The 21,329-nt window shown below is 40.8% G+C and overlaps 1 pseudogene; it reads right to left on the bottom strand.

The window, feature by feature from the left end:
* Window positions 1-17,919: 17,919 nt before the first annotated feature.
* LOC145097718 (receptor-like protein kinase FERONIA pseudogene) lies at window positions 17,920-20,731 on the bottom strand (annotated as a pseudogene).
* Window positions 20,732-21,329: the final 598 nt, after the last annotated feature.

Below are 21,329 nucleotides of genomic sequence, written 5' to 3'. Positions count from 1 at the left end.
ACCCGAAACTAACCCCCCACCCACTCAACCAGAACCAACCAAACCCATAACACCCCCAGCTTCTCCACCACCTCAATCTCCAGAAGACGCCTCCGATGGTGGTGATCAATACCTCGGTGGTGATCACATGAACTTCGATTCGGTCTACTATAGTCCGTTTCAAGTTCAGAGTGATGAGGAGGATGATGCTCCAGTGACACGGAAGCATCTTCGCGAGCTTAACGAGAAGGTTGATCAACTTCTCGCCTCCTCTTCCAACCAGCAGTCATCTTTGTCTGAAGCTGCCCTTCAGAAGATTGTTGACGCCTTCTCCAGGGCTCAACATGATTCTGTGGCCTCAGCAACTACTGCTATAGACGCCTCCACCCGAGCCTATGAGGCAGCGACCGCAAAAGTCGATAAACTATTCAATGACGCTTCTGTCCTGCTACAGTCTTTGCAGGAGAACGCCGAAGCCACTAAGACAACTCTGGAACCAGTTGTTCAACAATTGGCCCAGTTTGTCTCGACGGAGCTGTCTTCGTTCGCTACTCTCAGACAACATCTTAGCGACGACAACTCGGCACTTCGTGCCTCCATCGATGCCCGCTTGGCAAAGCTACAAGAGGATCTTGCGGCAGAAAATTCTCTGATGGACGTCTTGGCGAGTAAGACTACCGCCCTTAAGGTCAAGAGCACGCAGCTTTCCAACTCCCAGCAACAATTGGAAGCTCTTCGATCCGAGAGGGAGGTCATAAAGACGTGTGTTTCGGATGTCCACGCAGCTCTCTCAAACATCCTGGAAGCACACGACCCCATCCTTAACCACTCAGTGAGGCGTACCCTCGCTGAAAAACTCTCTCCGGCCATGGACCTTTTAAGTAAAATTGAAGGCCTACCGAGTTTCGTGTCCATTCCGAAACAAGGGGGAGATGAGAAGCAAGGATCGAAACCACCTCCTTCCTCCAAAGCGACTCACACAACCGAACCACCCCCAACTGGTCATGCCTCGGGTTCGGGTGTGAAGAACAAGGGCAAAAACATAGCAGAGGGAGGAGATGAAGATGAAGATGAAGATGAAGACAATGAGACCATTGCGTACATGTTAAAAAGAAAGAACAGTCGCAATGCTGAAGACGATGCTAGTCGTGTGGCGCGTGACGCTGAAGAAGCCGAACGAAAGCAAAAAGAAGCCCACGATCTCCTTGAGAGCCGAAAGTTGCTCTTCCCTGCCTGGACCAGGGATCGTATGATAAAAGAGGCCATAGAGACTCCAAGCATACTATGGCTCGAGCCGGTGATATCATTCGACTGCAACAACTCTATCGATTCGCAGTTTGATATGCCGCTGACTCGAAAGGCGTTCATCTTCCACGCCTTCTCTAACATTTTTGAAGTCCCGCATCCGAACGATGAGCTTGACAGGGAGCTCATTGACTTCTACCTGGAGGCCGCTCGCCCTCAATACCTTACATGGAGCGCCCAGAAGATTGTTAGTGTTCGAGTGCTGAAGCCTTATGCCGTGGGGAGATTCACAAACGTTAAGTTCAAGCTCATCCGAGGATCTGCAAGAACTGCCCACATCATCTCCCTGGCGGATCTGCCCAATCTGAATCCTCATGATTGGATAGTCTTGTACAATATCCTGCTGACAGATGAATCTGAATATGGTCCCATCATAGATCATGTCAAAAGGATGCTGGCCTGCTATATCATGGAGGTTGCCCTAATGGATCAGGAGGTCGCCACAGTTTTTAAGAAGAAACCGAAAGTCGCACCTGTGGGATCGGCCAGTGATCTAAATCAAATGCAAATGGGTAAGATTGATCCGAGGCGAAACTCTGTGATGTTCACTAGAGCCGAAGGACAGAAGTGTCTCTTCGCTTTAGCTGACAAACATCTTTACACCACAACTTGCTTGGAGCACGTCTTATCAATCATCAAGCGGTGTAAAGACAGTTCGGCTGATGACATCAAGTACTTCAATGATATGATCAATTGGTACATCCGGTTTAGACAGACCATCCTCTCCATAACCAAGTGTCTGTTTAACACCGTGAAGAAGAAGGTACCAGCTTCAGCTGCCGGCCCAAGTAAGAAGTGAAGGTCTCGCTCCAAATTGACGCAAAGGGGGAGATTGTTGGGCTGAAGATAGTTTTGATGTTGCGTCTTTTGGGCTCGTTGTTTAGCCTTGTATTCTCCGGTTTGGGCCTGACCAACCGAGAGCCTTTTATGTATTGTATATAAGTTAAATGCTTGCATGCATATTAGGTTAAGATTGCGGAGATTATCGATATAGCGATTCATCAAGAGTACAATATTTTTTTTAATCGTTCTTGTAATCTTCTAATCCTTTACAGTTGATGTTCTTAATCGAGCTCTTCTAAGGATTTTATTTAATCATTCGACACGTTTGATTTAAGCTGTTTTGTTCTTATTATTGTGTTTTTTACTGTTTCATATTCATATACTTGTTCAAGATCTAATCGATCTTCATAGATTAAAAGTTGTTTTAATCCCATCAGGTTGTTTTATGTTATATTGATGTAAATGTTTTATTTTCAAAGTTGTAAAAAAGGAAAAAAAAAAAAAAAAAAACATGACCTTTGTCAAATTTTAAGATAATTACATGTTTTTGTGAAAAACTAATTATTTGTAAAATTTGAATCATTTGCTATATTAGTGGAATCAGGTCAAATTTAGTAAAAGATAAAATGATGTGATTATTTTATTAGTTTTAAAAGTTTGATCTAAACAGTTTTTTGAAACCTACATAATTTATGGATATGAAAAGGTTTTAAAAGAAATTGATTCAAAATTTTTTATGGAGTTACAAAACTTGGTCTTAATGTTTTAAAGAATTCAATAACTTGTTCTTAAATTATGGAACATGAAAAGTTTCATCATAAAACAAAACATTAAAATCCATAAATTAAGGAATCCAAAAGTTATTATTATTTTTTTTTTGTGTTTCCTTGATTTATGAGTTTGTTTAGATTAAAGGAAAAAAAAATTGTGTTTTAGTTGTTTTCAATCCTAATTAATCTAGAGGTAGTTCATAAAATGTGTTTTTGTAAATTCTCCTCAAGTCACATAAAAGGTCACATTTATGAATCTTAAAACTCATAAAATTGTCATAGGTTACATAAAAAAATGAACAGTCTTTTTCATTAAATAGTATTATGACTCCATAACTTGTCCTCAAGTTATGAATGTTTAAGAGTCACTTCTTTAAAAGTGTTATTAAAGAATAAGAGGTTACATAAAAAATGAAGAGTCTTCATTTTAATGAACCATTAAACTCATAAGTTATGAAATAAAAAAAAAATTTAATACTTTCAAAAACTTGCCCTCAAGTTTTGGAATTTGTAAAGTTTTCCCATGAATAATTTAATTCCAAGTTAAGCCCGTAGAATTTTAAAAGTTAAAATTCAACCCTTATACTTTATAATATTATAAGTTAATAATATTTATTTATATATGTATAAGAGAAAGTCATCTTACCATTAGTAGGCCTCATTCACGAAGCCGGTCTATAAGGGGGTATAAGGTTACTACCTATAAAATGGCAGTTTAATGGGTGTCCACTCTCACCCACCGCTTCCTTGACCGGTGGAGGGTCGTTAGCCGAAAGGGTAGGACAAGGACTATAATTCTCCCTTCATTAAAAGTATTAATGATAAATACTAAGTAACTAAAAATTTATAAATTCCCAATCTTAGTTACTTAGGAAAATGTGAATTTGTTGCTAACCCATGAAATTACACTTTGCACTTTCTTAAGTCAGTTAGTGGAGCGTGTGTGGTTAACCGGCACACTAGCTTGATTTAACAAGGTAGGCAAAGGGTAATTAATGTTTATCATAGCATCGGTGGAGCGTGTGTGGTTAACCAGCACATCGATTGAGGGCTAAATATTAAGGGTACCAAGTATATTTGCATGGTTATTCACACCTTGTTTTGTGATCCTCGGCATCCCAATCACAAAACCTGAAGGGCACACTCGAGATTGAAACATGCCATTGAAAAGTTCAATGAATTTCAAAAGAACCTAGGAGTTTCAAAACCAATTAAAAGCTAATAATACATTTCGTTTATCCTGGTGGAAATTGGTGAATTGTCATTCACCTACCTTCAAATATTTTATAGCTTGGATTACGTCATCCCTCATCCAAGTTATAAAATAGTTTGTAGGGTCCTAGCCTTAATATTTCATATTGGGTGTTATATTAAAGACTTTAGATAAACTATCTTGACTATCTCCCAAAAGATGTCTAGTTCAGACATATATGATCCTCCTAAATCTCTTGGAACTTCACTTCCTCCACCTCCTCCAATTATTCTCCCTATCCCACAAGTTCAAGGTCACTCTAGCCCTATTGGCAAGCAAAGTCTATGTGTGATTGCATCTTGGAGATAAAGTCACATATTGACAAGCCGGGAGAGTTGGGTGTCAAAGTCTTGAGAAAGTTGGATGTCCAATCACTTTCTAAGTCAAATAGTGAGTTCCTTTGGGACTCCTATTAAACAGACTATGACAAGACCCTTAATGAGCTTATCTATTTGCTAAGATCAACTTCCCAAAACATTATGGACATTGACAATGATGACACTGGAAATCCAGAAAAAGCATTCTCTTCCCAATGAAAAGGCATCGGCCATAGTCAACTCAGTTGACCAAATGGTAAAGAGAAAGGCTAAATCTGAGATAGTCCCATGTACCATTACCAAAGGGTGCATATGGTTATATTGCCAAAGTAAGGGACATTGATTATGAAACAGCCAATTTACCTAAGGATGTTAAAGTCAATAAGTTTGACTCTACTTCAGGTAAAGTCCACTATCTGACTCTGTTAAGTTTCTGTTCTGAGATTTTTGTTACATGATATGACTGGGTCACATGTTGATATTTTAAGAATCAAAGAAAAGTGAAGAAACTTAAAAGAAGAGTATGTCGAATCTGATTGCGAAGATGGATTTCTATCGCTTGGTTGAAGATCGGATTCTTGAGCTACTCCTTAGGAGTTATTATAGATTGTTAGGAAATATGTAATAGCATAGTTTTCATTTTATGTTGCATTGTAAGGAAAAGTTTTTTCCGCATTTTAAAATAAATAAAAGTTGGTTTTACTTTATTTTTATCTCCTTACAATGGCCTTCATGAAGACATGATGTTTGTATGTTTATGGAAATATTGGAAATATGAATTTGATTCTTTCACCCAAGTTTTAGTTTGACCGAAACTTGGAATCATACAAGGCGTTTAGTGTGATGTATGAGAATTTTCAACTTTGGAAAATTAAGACTAGTTCGGTGTCCACATGTATATGTGACTCAAGAGAAGGACTAAGGGATCAAGTACACATTCTTGTGTACTAGCCAAAGTTCACCACAAAAAATGGATAAGACTCTTCGTTATGGCTTACTAAGGTTTAGTAAATATGATTATACTTACAAGCTTAAGTATAATTCTGAAACATCGGAAAAGTTTCAATGTATGACAGAATGAATAAGAAGAATCAAATTAGGCAGAAGGATAAAAGTTTCTCAAATCTGAAAAGATGGGAGAGTACTCTAGTATCATGTTTTAAGGCCATCTTAATGATTTTGAGACCTTATCACAATTCATCCTCTAAGTGCATTCTGATAGTTAAGAAGAGGAGTTATGAATTGTTGAAGTGGTTAAATCAAGAAGACGATTCATACTTCGTTCCAAAAAAAACAATTCTTAGAGTTACACTCTAAGATTGTAACTTGAGTGACATGTCTTAAAGAAGGTTTAAAACACTTGTCAAATGTAAGAGTAAAAGTTTTCTACTCTTGTACATTTGAAATTGGTAAGTTGTGATGTTTTGGATAAAACAAAGACCAACTAAGGCCAATTGTGTTAAGTGTTTGTCTTGATTAGAATCCATACTATCTCTTGAATATTTGTCAAGAAAGTCTTATAGGTCAAGGAGACAGTGGGAGTCTAAAAGGATTGTGAAAGGGTTTCAAGAAGTAATAAAGAAGAAAAACCTGTATTTCAAGGAGACAGTGGTAGACCCTCATGCTGCCAGGTGGCAAGAAGTTTAGATTGCACAAGTTCAATCCATATGAGTTTGGATTTGTCACTAACCTAGTCTTGTGATTATGGTTTTGACAAATTCACGTGGATAAGAACCCATATACCATCAAATCTAAGGGTCATAAGGTTTCTCTCCGATTCATGAAAATGACGGTGAGGAAACACTTCCACCAAGTAGATTTTAAGTAAATAGCAATATTTGCATTCTCAAAGTCGTTAGTGGAGCCTGTATGGTTAACCAGCACACTAACATTGACTTATGAAGCAAAGGTCTAAACAATTGAGACTATGATTACGGCATCCCTTTTCATAGTTCTGAAACTGTTTAGACACATCTGTGAGCCATCTAAGGGGAGGTGTATGATTTTGATAAAGTCTTATCAAAGCAATCTAGTTTCAGAAATCTGAACTTTGGTAACAAAGTCAATAAAGTATTGATTTCTAGAAGTCCAATAATTTCTGGATATATGTCAAGGCTAGTGGGAGCATAAGTGTTCTGCTAATAATCATCATGTTAGTGGGAGCATGATAATTATGATAAGTATTTCAATACAACAATGTTAATTATAGAAAACAAAATTTTCAATTCTTGAGGTTGCAGGGGTTGAAATTATACTTCATTTCAATTCTAAAAGGCTTAGATTGAGATTGTCTAAATGGTATTAGACATAGCAAAGGTTTGCTGCTACGTTCATGAGTGCTTATGAACAAGTTTTGAGCATTGGAATAAACCCGTGCTTGCTGGAATCACTTTGGGGTGATCGCAAGACGATAATATCATATGGTCTTAAAACCTAGATATATGGTTTATTATTTACTAATTGGTTGTACATTGATAATGCGAAACCGCATCAGTAAATTGATGTCATAAAACACATTGTTGTGTATAGTTGATTAGTCGATAAGTAAATGCATATAAGTCGAAGTTTAACTCTTACTTTTATCCTAAGAGGGTAAAACCGATATCACGGCCGCTCGATGATTTGATTTGACTTATGTGTCGGGCCCGGTCAGGACTGAATTGATGTGTTCAATTAAGTTCTATGTCAAATAAATCTGAGATCGAGAAAATAGTTGTTGGACAACAAGTATGACAATGTTTCATGAAATCATATGCAAGATATCAAAACAGAGGACTATACGATCCCTTATCTAAAGGACAGGTTACTGATAAGATCAGAGTTGACAGCATCTTTGAGAGCTATGATTGCTAATCAGATTGTGTTTGCATTTATAGTTACTAGACATAGCAAAGGTTGGGAGACTGTTGGATTAGTGTCTAAGGCTGTAACTATATTTGGTAAGTATTTGACCCGATTCTGCATGGTCCTTTTGGGTTGCCTTCACCATAGCAACTTGACATGGTGATTTATATAGAGAGAAGAGATATTATTATTAATGTATTATAAGAATAATATGTTAAAGGACTAATAATATTATTTGATTAATATAAGTCATAAATTAATTAGGAATTAATTTGGTGACTTAAAGAGATTAATTGAAGAAAGGGGTATAAATTATCAAATGTGTGATACTTGTATTTTGAGCTAAGAATCCTTATGGATATGGGGTGGACGATTTTAGTGATGCGGATCACCTAGAAATCGTCCAAGGCCTTATCTAGAAGGGATATTGGATTACTTTGAGGCTAAGTTATCCAATTAGGGTTTTAGGGTAAAACCCTAGGAGCTCACAGTATAAATAGACCCTTGGGGTTGTGGAAATCGACCAACCTTGTTATTGGAGTAACCCTAGAGTCGATTTCCCTCTTCCTTACCTCTCTCAAATCCTCTTCTTGCTAGTTAGTGTTTGTAAGCCATTAGAGGAGTGACAATTGTGACTCTAAGCTCCAAGAAGAAAAAGGTTTCAAGCAAGTAACTCAAGGTATTATTCTAGATCTGTTTTCATATGTTTTGATCGTTAGTTTACATTAGATCTAGCCATAAAAGTCTTGGATATATATTGCATGTTCAATTAGAGAAACCTAGATCCAAGATATAAGGTTGTATGTGGACATAGGAAAGATCTTTTGTCTAAAACCCATCAGTAACATCACGACTCTCAGGTATTATATTTCTATATTCGGTTTTGGGATTTAATGAGTGACTCAACGAGTTGTGTGCCCGACTCGTCGAGTAGAGTTGGATTGAGCATGTGGATTTAATGACCAACTCGACGAGTCAGAGAGCCGACTCGCCAAGTTAGCGTTGTGTGAGGAAATCCTAAATCCCCGAGTTTGTGACCTATTTAAGGGGCCTTAAGTCCTCATTTATGTCGCACCAGTCACCATACATCCTTGAGAGAAACCCCTAATTGTCCATTTGAGATAAGAGAGTAAGAGAGAAGCTAATATTGTGATTTTAAGTGCACTTATGAAGGGGCAGTGCAGAGCTCGAAAGCTGGGATCAAGCGGAGGTTTTGGCACTAGAGGTTCATCATGTTTTTCATTCAGGTGGAGGTAAAAATATGTTATCTTGATCATTTCCTTAGGAGATCTTTGTTTAGGGAGTTTCTAGGATTTTCTCCCATCACTTTTTGTGTCATTGAGTCCTTTGAGCATGATTTGAGATTGAATCCTCAGATCTGGATTATAGGAGGTCTTGTGACTCCAAATAATTGAACTTTATTGAGCTAGAGACAAGATCTTGTGCATCTAACCCTTGTTAAAGCTTGTATTGGCATTATGTAGCAAATATGCCATCCATGAATGTAAAGATCAAAGCTTTACATCATAATCGAGCCTTAGGAAGTCAAATCTAGAGTATGGGGCACGGTTTCTACCTTAAAACTTCTGAAGGGGAATTTGACAAAAGGGACTCGACGAGTCAATGAGCTAGCTCGAAAGTCGACTAGGGTTTTCCTAGATGAGTCCAGACAAGGGTAACTCGGCGTGTTGATGAGACAACTTGACGAGTTAAGTTGGGTTTTCGCGATGATCTGAGGAACAAAGGGGGGACTCAGCGAGTCACATAGATGCACTCGGCGATTCAGGTCAACATGAACAGTTGACTCGAGTGTTGACTTTTGTTGACTTTAGGGTTGGGTCAAGGCAGGGATTATGGGGACCATGGAGGGGTAATATGGTCATACACCCATCCCAAGAGTTAGAGAGGGATTAGCATGAGTTTATATAAAGTTGTGATCTTTATGTGTTAATTAGATATGCTTATTATGTGTAGGCGGAGATTAGGCTATTCGAAGGGTATCCAGTTTCCTTGTGAACTGGGATCCTAGGAGGAGGACTTAGCGTGACTACAGGTTGGTATAGAAGGTAGTATTGGGCCCGTACTACTGAAAGCACTGGATCTATATGCAACCTTAGTAAGAATCCTTAGGATGCTAAGGAGAAAGTAGGGACAAGTGATCGAGTGTGAGTATGCTCAAGCGAGTCTCTGATGATTTTTCATGTTATGCTTCAAAGATATCATGTTGGGTACACGCCACAACCCCGGGAGAAGTGGGACTAGTTCTAAGGAGATCCGCAGGATCATCCATGATGAGTTGGTTGTAGCCATTAGAGATGCGATACCGGCGATGCATGGATCTATTAAGACCACTCAAATTGAGACGTTTAACGAGTGATACATTGTCGTTAATGAGGTTGTTTCTACTGCAGCCACTGCAGTTGTTGCCGCTGCTAGGCCACAGGGAGGTGACTTGTTGTTGTTCTAGGAATTCAGCAAGACGAAGCCACCATAGTTTCATGGGACAAAGGATCCGATTGCTTCCATGAGGTGGATCACTGACATTGAGAGATGATTTTAAACGTGTTCAAGTCCAGAGGATCTGAGAGTCCCATTCGCACTGAACCAGCTTCACTTGGGAGGGAAGGACTCGTGGAAGTTTGTGACGACTAACTTTACCCCTACGGATCATGTTGCAGTGACTTGGTAGAGGTTCACCAAGTTGTTTCGAGATTAGTAGGTTCCTATATGGAGAGGGAATGTTTAGCACATGAGTTTATGTCTCTCAAGCAGAAGACAGAGTCGGTGACTGAGATTATGAGGATGTTTCAAGAGAGGGTGATGTTTTGCCCTAAGCACATGTCCACGGAGTAGGCACGTGTGAGTCGATATTTGAGCATCATGAGGAGGGATATTCGGGAGTTCGTGGTGAACTCGTCTTATCGGGCATTGGCTGTGTTGCTGACCAATGCTAGGAAGAGAGAGATCGATTTGGAGATTCAGACCAGAAGGGAGAAAGAGCAGCAGGGGAGAGACAGGAGAGTGACACGGTCGTAGTCGGCAGCTAAGTGGGCTAAACCCGCTGATTCGAGAGCTGGAGGATAGAAGGGCCGCACTTGTAGCAAGTGTGGCAAGACCCACGATGGATCTTGCTGGGTAGGGATTTGCTACAAATACAGCACGGAGGGCATATGGCAAGGGACTGCCCCAAGGGATTTTTTGTTTGCTTTCAATGGAACCAGAAAAGTCATCGGAAGGCCAAGTGTCCCTAGCTTACTTAGGGATTAGCCCTGACTACCAGTCCTGCTGCTTTACGTGTTACTGATGGCTGGTCGGGGAAGGCCGAGCCTCCGAGGGCTCGTGGGAGAACATTTCAGCTGACAGCGGAAGAGGTCTGTACCGCGCCTGATGTTGTTGCTAGTATGTATCTCCTTATCTATGTTGTTTTGAGATTTTTTTATACTTATATTGTGCCATGTATAGGTACTTTTCTTGTGTGTTTGTACCTGCTTTGGTGTTGTTTGACTCGGGTGCGATTCGATCATTCGTGTCCTTAGATTTTAGTCGCCACATCAGTATCTGATGTGAGGCGATGAATTGACCTCTGAGAGTTTCTATCACCGAAAAGCATGCGGTTTTTGCTACTGATGTATTCTGAGGGTGTGTACTAGAGATTTTCGGTGTTGAGTTCCCAATAGACTTGGTACCGATCGAGATGGGTGATGTCTATGTCATAGTAGGCATGCATTTGTTGTGTCGGTTTGGAGCTATGATCGACTTCGAGCGTCAGATGGTGACCATACGAGACCCTAGTCTGGGAGTGCTTACGGTGTATGGCTAGGGTACTAGATCTGGATTCGCCTTCTACTCCGCTGCTAATGTGAGAAAGAGTCTACAGCAGGGTTGTATGGGCTTTTTAGCATACATGATGGATACGCGGGTTGCTACAAAGAGGCCGAGTTCTATCCTCAAGGTTCCAATAGTGTGCGAGTTTCCAGATGTTTTTCCCGAGGAGTTTCCAGGTGTGCCTCCCAAGAGGCAGTTGGAGATTACGGATTGATTTGGTTCCAGGAGCAGTGCCTATTGCCAAGGCACTTTATCGCCTTGCACCACTAGAGATGCAGGAGTTATCGTCACAACTCCAAGAGCTGTTGGGGAAGGGTTTTATCAGACCGAGTAGCTCACCGTGGGGAGCGCCGATCCTTTTCATTAAAAAAAGGATGGTTCACACTGGATGTATATTGATTATCGGGAGTTGAACAAGCTGACGATCAAGAACCGTTATCAACTACCGAGGATCGTCGATCTGTTCGATCAGTTGCAGGGAGCGTCTTGCTTTTCTGATGTTGATTTGAGATCTGGATATCATCAGATGAGAGTATGCGAGGAGGATATCTAGAATACGGCCTTTAGGCCTTGTTATGGGCACTACGAGTTTGTGGTGATGCCTTTCTGACTCACCAATGCACCTGCAGTGTTAATGGACCTCATGAATCGGTTATGCAGGCCTATGTTGGATCGATCGGTGATCATGTTCATGGACGATATCCTGGTGTATTCGAGAACTAGAGTGCAACATGAGAAGCATCTTAGAGAGATTCTTGGAGTTTTGAGTGAGGAGAGGCTTTATGCCAAATTCTCCAAGTGTGGTTTCTGGTTACGAGAGGTCCATTTCCTAGGACACCTCTTGAATCACAATGGGAAATTGGTCGACCCAGCCAAGATTGAGGTAGTTATGAAGTGGGAGGTGTCGAGATCCCCTTCGAGATCAGGAGTTTTCTAGTTTTGGCCGGCTACTATTGGAGATTTATCAAAGAGTTCTCCAAGATTTCCGTTCCTCGTACCAGGTTGACCAGGAAGGGTGATACCTTTACTTGGGGTCCCAAGCAACAGTCCTCATTTGATAACCTTCGCCATAAATTATAGGAATCACTGGTGTTATCCCTTCCCGAATGAGTGGAGGACTTTGTAGTTTATTGTGATTCTTCTATATCCAGGATGTGTGTGGCGTTGATGCGGAGGGGGCACGAGACAGCGTACGCGTCGAGGCAGCTAAAGCCTCATGAGACGAGGTATCCCACCCACAACCTGGATCTGGGAGCAGTGGTGTTCGCCCGCAAGATCTGGTGCCACTACCTATATGGAGTCCGATGTACCATATATATAGACCACAAGAGCCTGAAGTACCTCATGAATCAGCCCAACCTGAATATGAGGCAAAGGAGGTGGTTGGATGTGGTGAAGGACTATGACTTTGAGATATTATATCATCTGGGCAGTGTTAATGTGGTAGCCGACGCCCTGAGCCGTAGAGCAGCGAGTGCTTCAATCCGAGATGTGTGCATGAAGATGACAGTGATTACTCTCGTATTAGATACCATTCCAGAGGCATAGGTGGAGGCTGTGAGACCAGAGAACCGCAAGAGGGAGCAGATGATTGGAAAGGTTTACGAGTTTGTGATGGACAGTCGTGGGCTTATTATTTTCCGAGGGAGGATTTGGGTGCCCTATACAGGTGGAGCACGACGCATACTAATGGAGTAGGCACATAGATCAAGATTCTGATCAATCCGGGGGCCACTAAGATATATTTTCACCTGTAGAGAGATTATTGGTGGCCCTGTATGAAGAGGGACGTGGCATGGGTAGTTGAGAGGTGCTTGACCTTTCGTCGGGTTGAGGCGGAGCACCAGCAACTGCATGGCCCATTACAGCCTCTAGGGATTCTCCAGTGGAAGTGTGAGCATATTTCGATGGATTTTATCACCAAGCTACCGAGGAATGCGCGTGGGGTTGTGTTATTGACTTCGAGGACAAGCTATGCGCATGTGTTATTGACTTCGGAGGAAGTTGGGACACCTATTTGCCATTGGCTGAGTTTTCTTACAACAACAACCACCATTCCAGTATTGGCATGCCACCGTTCGAGCTCTTATATGGGAGGAGGTATCGGACTCCCATCTGTTGGGGAGAGGTAGGGCAGCTAGTGATGGGTGGCATTGAGATAGTGCTGAAGACAACCGAGCAGATTCAGTAGGTAAGGCAGAGGTTACTGACAGCCCAGAGTCGCCAGAAGAGGTACGCAGATCGGCGATGATCCGAGCTAGAGTTCCAGGTTGGAGATTTTGTCCTCTTGAAGGTATCCCCATGGAAAGGGGTGATCCGATTCAGGAAATGGGGCCAGTTGGGGCACTGATACATTGGTCCTTTCAGAGTGATCGCCATGGTGAGCAAGGTAGCTTACCGGCTGGAGCTACCTGTAGAGTTGGGTCAGATTCATAACACCTTCCACGTGTCTTAGTTAAAGAAGTATGTAGACGATGAGACGGTGGTGGTACCATTAGAGTACATTCAGTTGGATGCGAGCCTGAATTATATTGATAGGCCGATCACGATCTTGGATTGGAAAGGGAAGGTTTTGAGGAACAAAGAGGTGCCCCTAGTTAACCTTTAGTCGCAACATCGGAGGGGATCTGGGTGGACTTGGGAACCGGAGTTTGAGATGTGTGAGAAGTATCTAGAGTTATTTCTAGAGCATGACTTCGAAGGTGAAGTATGATTCTAGTGGGGGAGAAATGTAACATCCCGACTCTCAGGTATTATATTTATATATTTATTTTTGGGATTTAATGAGTGACTTGACGAGTTATGTGCTCGATGCGTCGAGTAGAGTTAGATTAAGCAGGTGGCTTTAATGATCGACTTGACGAGTTAGAGATCCGACTCGTTGAGTTGGCGTTGAGTGAGGAAACCCTAAATCCCGGGTTTGTGACATATTTAAGTGGCCTTAAGCCCTCATTTCCGCCTCACCAGTCACCATACATCCTTAAGAGAAACCCTGATCGTCCATTTGAGCTAGAGAGTGAAAGAGAAGCTAATATTGTGATTTTAAGTGCACTTTTGAATGGGAAGTGGAGAGCACCAACACTTAGATCAAGTGGAGGCTTTGGATTTAGAGGTTCATCAGGGTTTTGCTTAAGTTGGCAGTAAAAAGATGCTAACTTGATCATTTCCTTATGAGATCTTTGTTTAGGGAGTTTCTAGGGTTTTCTCCCATCACTTTTTGTGTCGTTGAGTCCTTTGAGCATGATTTGAGGTTGAAACCTCAGATCTGGATTGTACGAGGTCTTGTGAGTCCAAAGACCCGAACTTTATTGAGCTAGAGACAAGATCTTGTCCATCTAACCCTTGTTGGATCTTATATTGGCATTATGGAGAAAATATGACATGCATGAACGTAAAGATCGAAGCATTACGTCATAATCGAGTCTTAGGAAGTCAAATCTAGAGTATGGGGCACGGTTTCTACCTTAAAACGTCTGAACGGGAATTCGAAAAAAGGGACTCGATGAGTCAATGAGCTGACTCGACGAGCAGGCTAGCGTTTTCCTCGACGAGTTTAGACAAGGGTAACTCGGCGTGTTGTTGAGACAACTCGACGAGTTAAGTTGGGTTTTCACGATGATCTGAGGAACAAAGGGGGGACTCGGCGAGTCACATAGATGCACTCGACAAGACTAGTCAACATGGACAGTTACTCGAGTGTTGACTTATGTTGACTTTAGGGTTTGGTTAAGGTAGGGATTATGGGGACCATGGAGGGGTAAATGGTCTTTCACCCATCCCAAGAATTAGAGAGGGATTAGAATGATTTTATATAAAGTTGTGATCTTTATGTGTTAATTAGAGATGCTTATTACGAGTAAGCGGAGATTAGGCTATTCGAGGAGTATCCAGTTTCCTTGCTTGCTTACGAGGTGTGTCTTCTCACAATACTTACCTTAGTGGTATTACTGAGTGACCGGAGGGTCTTATTTGAGTTACTGACCAGAGGGTCCTATGTGGTTATATTGATTTATTTTATATTATTCATTTCCGTCTTTGTGATATATGTTATGTTATTCTGTGTTTTACTGAGATCGGACCGGAGGGTCCAAACCGAGTTGTGAGACTGGAGGATCTTCACTGAGATACAGGACCGGAGGGTCCAACCCGAGCTGTGAGACCGGAGGGTCTTCACTGAGACACATCATCGAAGGGTCCACATCGACCTATGAGACCGGAGGGTCCTCACTGAGACGCTTGAGACCGGAGGGTCCATGCTGAGTTATAGCCATGAGAGACTTATTATTTGTGTATGTGGTATTTTGCGAAACTCACTAAGCTTTATGCTTACCGTGTTGTGTGAAATATGTGTCAGGTACTTCTCAGGATTGCGGGAAGGTGTCGGCTTCCTTGTCTACACTGATTTCGAGAATATGCGGATGATTAGGGAATAGTGACATTTTTATGTGGATTTGTGTTGACACTTGAACAATGATGTTGTAGAGAAATATATTATGAGTTTTTATGTGTTTTAAAAATGAAAATTTGGGTTTGAAAATTTACGTTGTTACACTCACCGAGTTCCTCTATGTGTCTGAAAATGTCGGGGAAAACCGAACTAGCTCGTCGAGTTTATCCAACAAATTCGTCGAGTTCGCCTGAAACCCACCTCTTAATACATTAATCACTTAATCAATGGGGACATAACTCCAAAACATAGATCTGACTTCCTTGAGCTGGAAAAACACGTAAAGTTGCCAACTTTACGTTCATGCATTTATAAATGAAGCTCTTAAGCTTGGAATGGACTTAATAGATGACTTAACGCATAAATAACACAAAAATCCTCATAAAGTTTGCACCTTTAAGCTTAAGGTTACCAAAACCAACTCAGATCTGAAGGAATAACCCCTAAAATGACTTTACTCCTTCATCATCCCCAAAAGGAGGCCAAAACACAACAAAACCCAAAATAAGGAGAATTAATCATCCTATAAGTCAAGGTATGAACTTTCTCTAATTCCTTCACAATGCACAAAAAGAACACCAAACTTACTTCCAAGGCTCCAAAAACTTTACAATGGAGCCTACAACTTGTTTTAGGGTTTTGACAACAATGGAGGCTTATAAGGAGGCCAGAAAAAATATTTAAGAACTTTAATTAGGGTGCAAGACTCTAGGAATTAGGGTTTCCTTCCCAGGTGCCAACTCATCGAGTTGGTTCATTAAACCTTCGCGGTTCATCCATCTTCAACACGACGAGTTGGTCCCTACAACTCGTCGAGTTGACCTAGAATTAGCATTTTACTCAACAATCCTTTTCAAGATTTCGAATGTTACACCGTCGTCTTCCTCATATCCAAATATTCTTGAGCCAACCACTCCCTCTCCACCAGGGAAACATAACTTGTGCAAAACATTTCTGAGAACTGCTCTTAAGTAATAGCAATCCACTGCTCAGGAGTGTAGGAACCGGTTAGCATGTTCCACCAGTCCTTCAAGCCTAGTCAAAGAAGGTTCACAACACACCTCATAACAACCCAAATTCTCTTCTCTTGTGAAGTTAGTCTTTCGTTAAGTAGTGTTAAGCTTTACGTGCATTTATGGCGTGAGATTATGTCTTAGCAAAATTAATAAAATCTTGTGGGGTCAAGTTGTTAATGTTGCAAACTGTATATGTCTAATAATACCTAATAATAGGTGAGGGTTAAAAACAATTCAAATAAAAGTAAAAGGTAGTTATTGAAAAAAAAAAGCGAGATGGAGGACCATGAGAGATTCTTTAAAAATGTAAGATCGAGGACTAAGGGCTGTATTTTAGGATGTGTATTCCGACCATACGTCATTGGGGGTAAGATTCTTTAGCCTTGTGTGTGGCAGTAACCATGAGAGATTAATATGGAAACAGAGATTAATATGGAAACAAAGGGAAGGGAGGTGATGGTGCGTCGGATAATTAGTTGGTCTTTTGTATTTGAGACTTGTTGAGACACTTTGGTACCAATGTGTTGTAATTATAAAACTTTGGTTGTTTAGTTTTGTATGAAATTAATTATATATAATGTCGTTACACTACTTGGTACCTAATCTGATATTATATAATTTTTTTTTTGCATTTAATGTTCTTATGTATCGAGTTTTTTTGTACCAAAATCATTGATTAAAAAAAACTTAAAATTGAAAAATATTATTACCGGCAACACTAATACCGGCGACAAGATGATTTACCGGCGACATGAGCATTAACGGTGATAAAAATTATTAGCGGCGACATAGAAAATAGCGGCAACATTTTGATCAATAGTCATGGAGCGGTAGCGACGACTTTTTACTGCCGACGTGTCGCCACTATTACCTATACCGGAAATTTTCATAGTCTTACCGGTAACTTTTGTCGCTGCTATTACATTTTTTTTCTTGTAGTGATTATAGACTCGATGAGACGCTCTCTTCTGGAGCATGCGACATGTCGTTACAACATAACCGTTTTACATCGTTGTGTTGTTCTTGTTTTCTGATCAGGCTTTCATGTAACTTTTTAAGGTGTTTTGTTTGGCAGCTGGATTGTTGGTCTTCTTGTTCGTTGATAAGTATTTTGGAATTAGAGATTAGTTGATACTGTGGATTTTTAAACTACTTTGTTAGGGAATTTTATATCTTAGATTGCATTGAACCTAGACTATTTAGGTTGCATATGCGGCTAGCTATTATGTGATGTTTTTGGTTACTATGTTCCCTTACAGGGTGTGAATGTAAAAAACATAAACCAATTTGATACCTTTATGGATCATTTCCTAGAAGATATAAAGCTAACTGGACAGTGAAATGGTTGGTGTAACGAAGATCCTTTTTCTTTTGCTAAAAGTATCCAAGGGCCCATTCTTGCAAATTGATTGGAAAACGGCGTTATTGTTACAAATAGTTCCATTTGGAGCCAATTGTGGAATGTTGACAGCTACTACTATGATAGTATGATATATATATAGCACATAATGGATACATTTAACACCACCTAATTACATGATTAGTATATGATAACATTAACTAACAAGTAGGAACGCAAAACAACCACCAGATGTCTCTTACGAAAGATCTCTCATCTGGCTAAAACCTGTTTCCGAATATAACCCTACATGGCTACTGTCAGACGACGACATGCCATGTCGCATAAACCATCGACTTGATCCTTCAGACGTTGTTGATGACTCTCCTTGCAATGGAAACAAAAGTTCTTGTTTTTCCAACACAAACTCACCAACTATGCCACCTGTTTTCTCAGCAGCTTCTTGTAGCTGCAATGCAAACTCTAGTCCCCACACGACTTCATCCATGGATGGACGTTTGCCCCCTTTTTCTTGTAAACAACTATTCGCCACCTCTGCAAACTTCATGAAACACTTTGGTGCAATTTCACCACTTAGTTTTGGATCAATTATTTCATGCAGTGTACCTTTTCGACAATGAGACTTTCCCCATTCTGCCAAACTGACTTCTTCGTAAGGAAGGTCTATATTTATAACAGGCCTTGCGCATAAAACTTCTAGCAAAACGACTCCAAAGGAGTACACGTCGGATTTTTCCGTGAGTTGTTGCATTCGAAAGTAATCAGGATCCATATATCCGAAAGTACCCTTCACCATTGTGCTAACGTGGTTTTGCCTTTCGTCTTTTGGTCCTAGCTTTGACAAACCAAAATCTGACACTTTCGCCACCCAATTTTCATCCAATAAAATATTTGTCGACTTAATATCCCGATGAATTATCACACGGTTTGCACCTGTGTGGAGATAATGCAACCCTTTGGCTGCACCAATGCAAATATCGAGACGTTTTCTCCATGTCAAACGAGGGTTGTTTGTGTTGTAAAGATGCTCCCGAAGAGTTCCGTGAGGCATGTAATCGTACACAAGTACCATTTCGTCCTCGTCATCACAGTATCCGATTAGTGGCACTAGGTTCACATGGCGTAGTTTGGATAGCATCCCGATTTCTGTTTGGAATTCTTGAAAACCTTGTTTGGATGATGACTTCAGCCGTTTGATAGCAACCATGGTTGTAGCATTGTCGATGTAGCCTTTGTACACCATACCAAACCCTCCTTTGCCGATAATACACTCTTCATTGAATTCATTGGTTGCATCTTTTACTTCCTTGACTGAAAAACGACGACACCGACCTGATTGGAGCTGGCCAGACTTTTTAGATTTTGGTTTACCGGAGGACTTTTCGATTACTAGCTTTCGAGTTCGCCAAAAAACTATAAAACCTAAAGCAGATAACAAGACTAATCCACCCCCACCACCTCCGATTATTGCAGCATATGGTGGAGTTTTCTTTGTCGTCACTTCTCCGGGAGACGACGGCCTTGGCGGTGGTGGTGTAGGACTTAGCTCCGGGTTGGGACTAGCTAGACTACCAGACATGCTCATCTTGAACACTTCCAAACCATTCAAAAAACCATCACGATATTGTAGAGATTCTTCATTAGGATGCAGTGCGAGCCACAAATCTTGCTTGCTGCGCTGGCCTTCTGGGTTGCCGACAAACACAACGTAATCCTTGAATACCGGATAACCGCTGCCTGGAGTCCAGAAGAACAGATCAGCTTTGTCTTCAGCAGTTTGATTATTGATGAAGATCTTAAAAATCATTTGTCTTTCAAACGTGTATTGTGGTATAATGCTGCAAAAATGGAGCCTGAGCATGTACCAAAATCCTAAATCAACGGGAAGTATCCAGGTCAGATTGTAGTAGCTCGACAGTGTGCCCATACTCCTTTCGGTTTGATAAACAAGCTCAGGTGCTGTATAATTTGGTGTGTCCGTTGTGTACGTGATCGGAATCTGAGTAGAAGGCGTTAACCCAAGAGCATTTTTGGGGAATATATAATTTTCATCTCCATCCCATGATCTATACATACCGGTATCATCGTTGACGGATATTTGTCGCCCACCGACGTTTAACCGATAAATACTCTCGAGAGCCGTGTCTTTTGCAATCACAGGTCCTGTAATTTGACCGACGTATTTCAAATTCTTTGCTTTAAAATACAGAGTTTCCGGCAATGAAACGATTTCAATACCATTAATGAAGGCGTAAGAGTTGGGCGAGGGTGTAAAGGTGACGTTAAGGTTTTGGGTGTCGTTTACATATATGATAAATTCTTTAATAAGTTGGGGAACTGGGGGTCCATGGACTCCTGCATTTGAGAGAATACTTCCTACATAGGATGAAGTTAAGAAGGCGCTGAAGTTTGATAAGAGAGAGTGACCATTGGATGATACAGAGAAGAAAGACTGGTTCGCGTTGAGGTGGGAATAGGTTGCAGGGTAGAAATAAAGGCGGAGGAATTTAGGCCCGTGGTTCACTGGAAATGAGTATGTGAATGAAGACGTGTTAAAGATTCTGGCGGTGGAGTACGGGATTTCGAGGACTGAAGGATCGTGGTCGTAGGGGGTAGATGGGAAGGAGGTGGTGGTCATGTTGTAGGGTACAAATTTCGAATGTTCGTCGGTTTGCCATAACCGGTCGGAAGTGGTGATGGTGGTGGATGATCCGCAGTTGAGTAGGAAATAGTCAGTGGGTTTGTATGGTTGGGAGGTGGTGGTGGTGGTGAGCAGTAGGAGCAAAGAAAAGAGGGGTGAAGCGAAGGTCAACATGACTTTAGTTGTCTTATTATGGAGGTCTCTCTATTAATTATTCGTTTTTATAAATCATAAAAGTAGTTATACAATTAAAAGGGTTGTTGGCTCAACTTTGAAAAGTCTTGGTATTGCCACCTTTAAATCACTATTAGCGAATATGATAATATTTTATAGCAAAATCCATATGTATTCCATAGCTATACGACAATACTTATGGAATTACCACGAAAATAAGGTGGTAACATAAACGCTTGTGTCTAAATAATACCAAAGGCTTATTTCCATAGGTAATTTACCGATCGAATACCTACGAAGAGATATAAAAACAGATTTCCTACGATCGAATACCTACGAAGAGATATAAAAACAGATTTCCTACGCATTAATGACGGCTCAAATTTACCTACGGAAAGAAATAACGACGGATCTCCTACGGATTATCAATGGGGCCGTTTTGGCTCACATTGACTTTGCTACCTAAGGATTTCCGACGGAAAAAATTACCAAGGGATTTTGCGTAGGTATACTGTGACTAAAATGTAGAGCTGTTCACTATTTGGATAAAACCGAATTATCCAATTAGACAATTTGGATTGGACTATTTGGTTCGGATATTCGGATTTTTGGATTG

This window comes from Lactuca serriola, chromosome 4 (assembly GCF_051521515.1).
Source record: "Lactuca serriola cultivar US96UC23 chromosome 4, Lser_US96UC23_V15, whole genome shotgun sequence".
NCBI lineage: Eukaryota > Viridiplantae > Streptophyta > Magnoliopsida > Asterales > Asteraceae > Lactuca > Lactuca serriola.
Note: the sequence above shows the minus strand (reverse complement) of the source record. Positions and strands in the feature narration are given on the sequence as shown.